This window comes from Monopterus albus, unplaced genomic scaffold (genome assembly GCF_001952655.1).
Source record: "Monopterus albus unplaced genomic scaffold, M_albus_1.0 scaffold130.1, whole genome shotgun sequence".
NCBI lineage: Eukaryota > Metazoa > Chordata > Actinopteri > Synbranchiformes > Synbranchidae > Monopterus > Monopterus albus.
In genome coordinates, this window is record NW_018128010.1 from 116,878 (window position 1) to 126,441 (window position 9,564).

The 9,564-nt window shown below is 40.3% G+C and overlaps 1 protein-coding gene across 3 annotated transcripts in view; it reads left to right on the top strand.

Moving 5' to 3' along the window:
* The window catches only part of cadm2b (cell adhesion molecule 2b), a 139,514-nt gene that overhangs the window by 655 nt on the left and 129,295 nt on the right, over positions 1 to 9,564 (top strand). The gene's annotated exons all lie outside the window — the stretch shown is intronic.

Sequence of the window (9,564 nt, forward strand, 5' to 3'; positions counted from 1 at the left end):
GAATGCCTGGAAGTTGACTTGTGCAGCGCAATGAAAAGCAGAATGCGGCTGCACAAGTTTTTGTGTCTGAGACAACTTGGACGTTGCCCTCCCTTCTAAGTGGTAGATAAAACATCAGGCTGCAGCTGGGTCGCCCGCAGTGGCCCCCTGTTTGTCAGTGGATCTAGTTATGTCCTCTCAAGCTCACAAAAGGTTGCAGCAGCTGGTGGCGTGCGCCTTGTTGTGAGACCGATGCCACTGAGTGGATCAAGTCTCTTTGGGCGTTTTTCCACACATGACTTGAAATAGTAAATTTTCCAAAGAGAAATCTTGACTGTATCAGACTTGAGCTTTTGTCTCCAGCACGGCCAATTTCCGCACTGTGTTTTCGTGTAGGTAGAATGGTGTGTGCGTGTGTATGGACGTATTTCCCAAGTGTTGGCATGCATTACTGACCGTGCAAGCCATGTAGTTGCTCAGTCAAAGTTGGGCAGCTGGGATCAGATGCAGTTAAGCTTGTGCGTGTGATGCCGCTGCAGCCAGGCACCAGTGTCTCCTTGTGACGACTCCTCAACTCCCCACAGACCGTCCCGCTCTTGGACATGCTTGCGCAGCCACCGCCCTGTGGGCGACCAGTGCGCAGATCGCCTACAGCTGGAGGGGTGGGCGGTGGTGTTGAGGTGTGTGTGTGTTTAACGAAAGATATCAGTAGGGAATTTTGCCGTCATTGCTGATTCAGTGCACAGTAGTGAGGAGATAACAGTGACCTATCATAGTGATCATTCATATAAAGATGACCATTCTAACGATTTGGAGTTGTTTCCTCAGAAACCACAAGAACCAAAAAAAAGGAAACATTATTGGCGTCCATATGGCTGCTCATGTAGTTTTCACATTGCATCATCACATAAACAGATGAGTCCTATTTCAGTCTTAGACTTTGTCAGAAGCTTCACCTCTTGCCACACCTCCAGTATTTTTAGTCAGTGTGTCAAACCATTATATGTTGAAGAAAATGCACATCCGGGGCTCCGATTAACTCAAATACTAAGCAGCATAATGGTGTTGAAACCTATGAGACCCACTTGTAAATTTCTTATTAACTTAGAAAGAGATTTATTTGATTTTCTTTGCCTTGATGTATGTTGCCTTTGGCAACCTGGTTCCACCCCACACATTAATCTCATCTCACTGATCTGTCCAACTTGAGAGGCCATCAAGTGGTATAAATCCAGCTGTGACCTAATGACACATTCAGATACATCTGCCTTGCGAGGCCCTCAAGATGTGGGCTCTATGGAGTGGATCATGTTTAGGGTTAAATATTCATGCATTAGTTTTCATGTATTATAGTCTTTTGTGTTTTGCATTAACTGCAAACTGGGTAGATGTTACATAACTAGTATTCTTTGGAAGGCATTTCTTTTTAGATGATTTCATACCATCCAGACAGAGTTAGTGTCAGTCCAAGTCAGTATTATGTGAAAATGAACTTGCAGATACGTTGCTGAAGTTTTGTTGTCACCTGATGTTGCACTACAGCTGACTATTGTGAAAGCCTTTTGATGGATACTTGATTATCTGTGATATGAGAACTGGCCTTAACTTTGACCCATGAAATCACAAGGTTCTTCGATGTCCAGCCGGGTTGAGAGAGGGGGTGAGACTGATCTCTCATTCAGGAAGTAATATTTGTTTATATTCTTGTTTTTAAAACAGCACAGTGAAACAATACAAGCAGCAGGTAAGAGATAATGCAGTCTGCCTGTGGTGAGTGTAAAGATTTGAACAGTGGTTGATAACAGTAAAATGTTTGGGGAAATAAATGCTGTTTAATCCACAATTCTGTGAACTGCTGTTGTTAACCCACTAGCCATGCTGCAGTATGTCATGCAGGTTATGTTTCCAACCCTATCTACACTATCTCTGTGTTCACATCACAAGCTCTAATGCTCAATTCCAACTTCTTTGTCAGTTTAGATCTTTTTCTGTTCGACGAACTAGCCGCACAATTTCCTCACAAACTGCTCAGTTATGATATGTTCTTTCAGTTTGGCTTGATCAGAAGCTTCTATGTGAAACGTCCTTGTCTTTCTACTGACACCTGTCGCTGTTGTTGCTCTCCTGCATGTTTATTTTTAATAGTCTGTGAAACTTGACACTTAATGATGATGAGGAGTGAGGCATTGACAAAACGCGTGAATTCTGATCTGACTGTGGTCACATGGTCAGATATGAATCAGATCTAGTAGTACATATACAAGTGGGCCACATCTGCTCTGAAAAAATCGGATTTGTTTTGTTCACGCATCCTTGAAAAGATGTCACTTGGATGCAAATAAATCAGATTTGAGTCACTGTAGTTTGAATGTAACTTGTATCTTATCCCCTGTACCAGAGTCAAATGCCTCATGTGTCCAACACACCAGGCCAGTAAAGCTGATTCTGATTCTTTTGGTCGCATCACACAAGCAACTTTCATCAGATGGATTTTGGTCTCTCTGCACCTTAACACCGGTGTGGTCCTGTCTGGATCAGTTCTGTCTAGACTGAAGTTTGAAGGACCCAGAATAATGAATAAAATATTATTGTACAATGTTTATATTTAATTGTTAGATGCAAATCTAGGTTTTAAAGTGAGCATAGAAAAACCAAGGTCCAATTTGCAGTAAAATAATGCTTCTCTGACTCAAGAGTTCATCTAATGATACTAAAAGGACAGCAAGAGCTAGTTTGTGAATTTGTTACTATAAAGCCCTTAGCATCGTTAGCTATCACAAAGGTGTTGAAGACAGACAGTGGAAAATAAGGCCATTTTGAAGCAGAATTGGGTTCATGACATTTTACCAGAGAGAACAGGGAACAAGGTTTTATCATCTTGTCCATGAGCTCTGCTAAGAAGTGCCCACTTCAAAGGCCCCTTTAATATTTATTCTATGTGGCTTAATGTTCGATATATGAAGCAGGGACGTCCAGGGCAGCACCCCAGAAGTCTAAGAGCTAAAGCACTTTGCAGAAAATGTGAGAAGTCAGTAAATTAAACAAGTAAAACTATAGAGTAATCCCAATCCCGATGTCCACACTCAGACTTTGGGATGCTTCCCCAATGAGTTTGTGATAGCCCTGAGCCCTCACTATGTGAAATCAAGTGCACGAGGGCTCTCTCTCCTCAATTTTGAGCATTTTATGCTTTCTGTAAGTCGGCATTTCTGCAGACTTTACCCACAGTTCACTGCGTTGTGACGTGAAACATGGGATTAGCCTACTGTGCCCGGGGAGGCTGGAAGGTAAACAAATGCCATAAGATGGAGATAAAATAAAATAAAGAAGGCAAACAGTAAACGAACTATCTTTTGATATTGTTGTATGTTGCAATGGACAAAAACATTTGCTAAATACTGTAACATAAACATCTGATTATATCCACCTGTCTCATTCATCAACTATTTTTCTTTTTTGCCTAATGTTTCCATTTCGACAAAAATATGTGTGTGACACACACACACACACACACACACACAAATATATTCAATTGATCCGGTACAATCATTGACAACTGCCCCTTGTCCACTCTGTAAGGCAAGAGCCTGGGTCACGTTCAAATCAGCCACTTGGTCCCTGAAGTGTCTTGGCTGTGAAGAAAGTAAAAAAAAAATAAGCAAAACGCTCTAAACCCACAACAGTTAGAAGCGTAGCATCATTTTGCTGTCGTCATGGTGATGTGATAGCCTAAGTCACAAAGTCCTGTCCCATTTATACAATTTCCAGCCCTTGCAGACTCTCACAGGTGATGTCACTAAAGTCTTTGAAGGTTCAGTGCTTAGGGACCTTAGGGAGGACATTGGGATTGGGCCCGAGTATACACACCTCCATCAAGTCTGCACAATCCTCCAGATTTGTTATTAAAATGGCCAGCTCTGCAGCAGAATACACAGAGATAGGTAATCACTGGATGCATGTGCTAGACTTTTTCTACAAGCAAGAGCAGTAGTTTGTGCCAAATATTCAATTAATTGCCTTTCCTGTGGTGTTAAGAAATCTTTTTATAATCTGCCAGTGTGCATGCAGACGATCTGCACCAGGCCATGGCTTCAACTTTCATCAAATTCCATTAAAATTTGTAAACACATTTTGTGATATGCTCAGTAACAGACAAACAAACCAACAAATGGGACTGAAAACATAACCTCAGTGTAGGTAATAAGGTGCATGCATCTTCTTTGTAATCACAGTCTAATCGACAGTTAAATTGCAGTGTGCCGCATCACACACTGCAGTCATATTGTAGACAAGACTTCAGCCTCAGCAGCTGTGTTCATGCTCCATAATGCTGAGAGTCATTTCATGCAGGCTCATCCTTCTTAGTGCAACTACATTATTAGTATTTTGCTTAAATGCATTGCTGGACTCTTATCTGTAGCTGCAGCCCAAGGAGCGCTATACTGCCTAAATGTTTAATATGCTGTAGTGACAGAACAGATTAATTCTTATGTAGACTTAATGTATAGTATCCTCTCCCTGTTGTGTGTCCTGCCTTGTGCTCGGAGTGTAAAGTTTTCGTGTCTTGTATATGTAACAGTGGGAACTTCTGTCACTCTGTGAGGTGTTAGTGTAGCAGCAGAGTCGTCACAACATATTTCACCAAAGACAGCCAGTGCAGACACCTGACAGACTTGTCAGAGCTAGTTAACAGGAAAGATGGCAGGCAGGCTAGTAATGCTAATTAGCCATGTGGTGCGGCTGTATCTAGTTGCTTAGTCGCAGATCTGCAGGCCGGTTGTGTCAGATGTAAGTTTTATGATCTGCACGTTTCTTTGTTGGCCACAGCTTCTCTGGTTTGGCCTGACGTTTCTTCTACTCAAGTGTTTCATCACTTTCCGTCTTACGGAGCCCAAAAAGCTCCCAAACCGCCAAGGGAACTTTTCTTTTGTTTAAGCATGAAGCCTTTCATCATTTCTTTTCTCATCAGATGTTTTGACAAGTACAACCTACAGGTGCCATTAGAGCATTAGTGTGCGTTTGACCATAACATGTGGGGGTAGTAATGAGAACAAAGCAGAGAGTAAGTGAAAATGGCTGTCTTTTTTTTTTTTGTCTACTGTTATTCTGGTATCAGAACTACAGGTAACAAAATTACAGAGAGAAAAGAGACAACGGGGTTGAGGATGAATAATTCTTTCTTAATGTAAATGAAAAATGTCTTCCCTGATTAGGCAGGGACTTGAGGAGAGTCATTAAAAATGCAAAAGTGTAAAACATTTGATATTGGCCTAAGAGAAAATGATCCATCCAGTCTGTGACCATATTGTGAACGGTACAACAGGATTCCTTTTTCTTCAAAGTAGCTCATGATATTGCATTAGACAATTTGTTATCCAAAGGTATTAGAGTAATTACTGAAAACGTCTGTGTTATGTCACAAAATCCATTCAGCCTTCACCAGGCAAGCAATAGTGTAAAATATTCATTATAAAATAAGAGAATCAGAATTAAGATCAGGAACTACTTTTAGCTTGCAAGTGTAGCTTACAGTTTTCTGGGGCAGAAACCACAGTGCCTATTATAGAATGCAGTAAAGCCATATCTGCCATATCCAATATTCAGACAGTGGACATACATATAGTGTGAATGACTGTCCTACCTGCACATTCAGTTTGTCGTTTGGAAAGGTGGTATAACACTTCAGTGTTTTAATGTGAAAATGGGAGTTCTGTTCTTCTTGGATCTGGGTGTATTGAAAATCTCTTGTAATGAATACATATCGGAGCAAACCCCAAAATGTCACATATTGTGAGACAGAGGGAGCCTGTGAGATGTATGCATGGGTGCATCTCCTGTGTGTTGGAATAATCAGGCAGCAGAAATAAGCTGGCTGAGCTGAAGGCAAGGTATGGCAGAGGAAGGTGGTTTACATTCAAGGGTCCCCATTCCCCATTCTGCAGCTTATCCCTGCAGAGCGTCTCCCAGCTGCCGAGTGCTGCTAGCTTTGGTGCTGTGCTGTATACTACTGCAAATGAGTAATCCAGTAAAGGGGCAAATGTGCTCTGAAAGAGCCACTGCTGCCCCGCTTCTGTTGACAGATATACATCTGTAGGGATAAGCCTCGCGCCAGAGGCAAATGTGCTCAGACAAGTGGGGAACAGGCTTAAAGATTAGCTTCTCACTGCCCCAACTACACCACATGCTGTCGGTCTCCCTTCGCCATGCTCTTTGTCAAAGCACTTTCACATGCTATGCCCCTTCTGACTGGGTAGAAGCTTAGCAATGAAGCTGACAGACTGTAAGGGCAATTACAGTATTAAAGATGATTTTGCCCCCTATTTGAGTGAACAAGGTTAAGAGATTTTTCTGCTTGCTAAGAAGCCTGTCTCAAGATACTCATGATAAGTTTAATGCCAGAAGTGGTCACGCTGAAAAGTAGTTAAAGTAGTGCTTACATCAATCTCAGGCTCCTGAACAGGCACCTGTGTTCACACATCTAAAAGGGGAAATCCACCATAAAACAAATTCATGTATTTTTACATTTATTCTTATAATCGTACATAAGCAGAGTCAATATTTCTAAACATAACTGGCTCATAATAAATTTGTCATATCAGGTAGAATCAGCTCCATTGTTTACAACATAGGGAGTGCTGCTGTATGTACCTGTGATACCTGTGCAACACTGACTTCATAGCTGGGGTAGGATTTTATCTTGTGATTTGTAACCATATTGATCCAGCCTCCCTGGGAATGGAAGCTAATTGTTAGAGTAAAATAGCTGAAAATTAAAAACAGAATCTAACCAAACAAAGTTAATAAATCAGGCTTTCTGTAGTTTTTCAAGAATATTAATAAATCATTTTATAGTAATGAATGAACATTGTTTAATGACAATATAATATATCTGTCTCCTAAATATAGTTTATTTAGTGTGCATGCTTGGGTGCATTAGCAGCAGCTTCACATTTAATTTGTTTGCCATTACACACCAAGCTGATATTCAAACTTGGCACCTCTTATCACGGATGTTTATAACTGACAAACATTTACTTTATGAACACTGCAAATATAGCAGTGAGGTCTTGTAGCCATTGCTCACTGTGCTTATGACATAACACACTGCAGTAGTCAGGCAAGTAATTGAAAAAATAAATAGCAATGCAAATTGGAGAAAGAGCCAAAGAAAAAAAAATTTGCTGTACTTTTTAAAAAAAATACAGTATTTAATTTAAAACAATTGGATGTCCAGGACTTCTGTGCTTTACTCTTTTTACTAAAGCTGAGGTATTAATATCTTTTTGCTGTAGCTTTTTCTCAATTTTTATGATGAAAATATATTATGTAGTCTGCCACTAAAGGGTTAAAGGTCCTCGACATTAAACAATATACTCTAAAGTTGCAGTAGAATTGATTCAACCTAAAAAAAAAAAAGTGAAACCTTGTTTGGATAGGATTCTCTGCAGAGAATGGAATAAAGAACATTTTTTCACTGAAGTTTTGATGAATGAGATTCGGCTGCGCTGTTGGAAAGGTGGTAGGCGTCTGTTCTGTGAGAGGTTTATGCATTCCCTACAATTCAGTATTGTGCCCAACATGAAGCCTATACTTCATTTTATGCCCGTTTTCAGTGTTGACCTTTACCAATCTCTCTTGGCCCTCATCTCTGTTGAAGTGGGCTTTGTGCCCGACTATGGATGAGCCTCTGAATCTCATTTAGCCTGTGTGATGATCTCCCTTTTCTCGTCTTGCTGCAGTTTTTATGAACAAAGTTAATATTTTTTGTTCAGAAATGACAGCCATGCACCAGTCTCATGACCCAGAAAGCATGTAATCTGTTTGTCTTTTTTTTCCCCCTCAGTGGAGGTTTTATCACCTTGATGTCATGTTACCCTTCTTTTCTTTTCACGTTTTTCTGATCAAAATAACAAGTAGAAGCGGAAGAACTCACGAAATACACAAGAGTGTTAATGTAAGTGAGAGAGGTGTTAAGTGTAGAATGTTAACCATGAGGTACTGGAGCATCATTATGCGGTTGCTATAATGGATGTCCTTTCCTGCTTCTGCTGTGCGTGTTTGGGAGGCTTCCAAAAAGTGTGATTGACTATCTGAAGTATCACACTGCAACCGAACACCTGGCAGCCTGGCCTGAAGTGACTGTGCTTGTTTTATGTCAGGGTCTTTTGCCAGTGCACAAACAACACTGCAATAACAACAACATGCCAGCAAGCCTGTGTTTAGTTTTGTGTACATTATATTCAGATATGGCCGCTGACCTGTGACTTTGCACAACCTTTCCTTGTAGTGATTTTTGTCTCTTAAAGCTTCAGTATTAAAGAACACAACTCCTCAATGAGTTAGTAACTGGTGTCAAGCTTTGGAAACTAGTACATTTATATTAAGGCAAAATGCACTTTTCTAATGCGTTGGTGGCATGTTAAAGTGCTAAATGTGTGGTGTTGTTTTAATTTAAGTGACTACTGTGCCATTAGTTCATAGGTTGTAAAGTGCATATACAGTGTCAGTTAATTATAATATGAGTTGAATATCTTTGATGTGGAAAATGCAGCTCAGTTTTAATTAGGGCTGCAACTAATGATGATTTTCAAGATCAAATAATCTGCCAAATACATTCTTGAATAATTGATGTATAATTCCAAAATTTGTGAGAAATATCCTTCGCAAGAGCCTGGGATGACTGTAAATTGCTTACAGGCAAAACAAGCAATTCGAAGACACCCAAAACCCGATGATGTTCAGTTTACAATGATGTAAAACAGAGCAGCAAATAATCACCATGGAAGAGTAGCAGTTACTGAATGTTTGGCAAAAATGGCTGAAACAATCAACCGGTTATTAAAGAAGTTGCTGATTAATTTATTGTCATTTGAATTGACTAATAGACCGATCATTTTAGTTCAAGTTTTAATTGTGAGCAAATTACTTCCTGACATCTGGCGATAAGTGATTTAATTCTAGACACTACAGAGTGGACATATTTTAAATGTAAGCAGTAGTGTAGATGTGAGTGCATTTGGAATGAATGAGTCCACGTTTCAGTCTTTATGTATCAACTCAGAAATTCCATCAGTCTCACACAGTCAGTAGGATTTTGCTCATAAAGCTCCTCCAGTTGAGCAGTCAGGCTGGTCGTCTGAGCTCCAGATAAAGGAGACTCTGTTGCACTATCTTTGGAAATTTGATAGCTTGCCGGAATAAGTCATGCATTTTCAGAGACTTGTAAGCAACATATCATGGCGAATGTAGTTATTTATTCCAGGGTGATGTTTTGCATTTTATGGCTATATGATTTGATCTGCTTTGTGCACAATATGAAATTAAAGACCATGAAAATAAATAAAAAAGATGAACAGGCAAACCTGCTAAGAACAGATTATAACCCTTTGTTGGCACAAAAATGAAGCCCGCTCATACCGTATTCTCAGCTTGCCGAATTCTCCTCCAGCTCACGGAGAGCTGTGGACTATTACAGCATACATTTTGCAGCATGCAGGCAGGTCCACCTGGAAGGTCACCTTTCCATCACACAGAAACACAAAAACATTCATGTTGCAGATGGCTTAGTGTCTCCAGACCTCTCCA